Source organism: Lipotes vexillifer, unplaced genomic scaffold (assembly GCF_000442215.2).
Source record: "Lipotes vexillifer unplaced genomic scaffold, Lipotes_vexillifer_v1.1 scaffold67, whole genome shotgun sequence".
Taxonomy (NCBI): Eukaryota; Metazoa; Chordata; class Mammalia; order Artiodactyla; family Lipotidae; genus Lipotes; species Lipotes vexillifer.
In genome coordinates this window covers 1,801,296-1,802,025 of record NW_006797638.1, presented here as the reverse complement: position 1 = coordinate 1,802,025, position 730 = coordinate 1,801,296, and the positions used below count along the sequence as shown (strand labels likewise).

Genomic DNA, 730 nt, shown 5'->3' with positions numbered 1-730 from the left:
CTCTGGGCTGTCACAGACATCTTTGGTGTGTGGCTTTCAAAGCTGTACAGTACCGATCCCTAATTCCCTCAGATCACTAAGTTCTAGCCAGTCCAGAAAAACTACCTTTACAACTTAGACTGACATCAGGTTAACTCTAATAGTATGGCATAATCCATTATAACCTTCTACCAGGTATTACTGATGTGCTTTCTGCCTCTTTTTAAATATCTTACAAATGTAAAATACACATCCCAAAACTGTAACCAATTGAAAAGGGACTCATTTTGGAATTTGTATACTCCTTTTGAGAAATATTTAAATAATGCAAAACCCAACTGATCACCAAAATTCAAAAGAACCTTGTTATATCATGCAAACACTCTTCATAAGATACAAATTATACCTCCACTGCTCATTGCAATACCTATAAACTGACACACATCTACTTATAAAGAAATAAAAGACAGAATTCCCTGGTGGTCCAGTGGTTAGGACTCGGCCCCTTCCCTGCTGTGGCCCAGGTTCAATCCCTGGTCAGGGAACTAAGATCCCATAGGCCACACAGTGTGGCCAAAAAAAAAAAAAGAAAGAAAGTACATAATTAGTCCAAAAAGACTGCAATTACTATGGAGAGAATGGTGGTATTTTTGTTAACCTTTCCATCTAAAACAGCTATCTACATTGGTCAAATTTGTTAGAAAATGTATCAACAACTCACTTCTCCGTGTAAGAAAGCCAAATAGTAAAT

General features: G+C 37.1%; 1 non-coding gene across 1 annotated transcript; it reads left to right on the top strand.

The window, feature by feature from the left end:
* Window positions 1-452: 452 nt before the first annotated feature.
* TRNAE-UUC (transfer RNA glutamic acid (anticodon UUC)) lies at window positions 453-524 on the top strand. Its single transcript has one exon. It is a non-coding gene; the product is annotated as a tRNA-Glu (tRNA).
* Window positions 525-730: the final 206 nt, after the last annotated feature.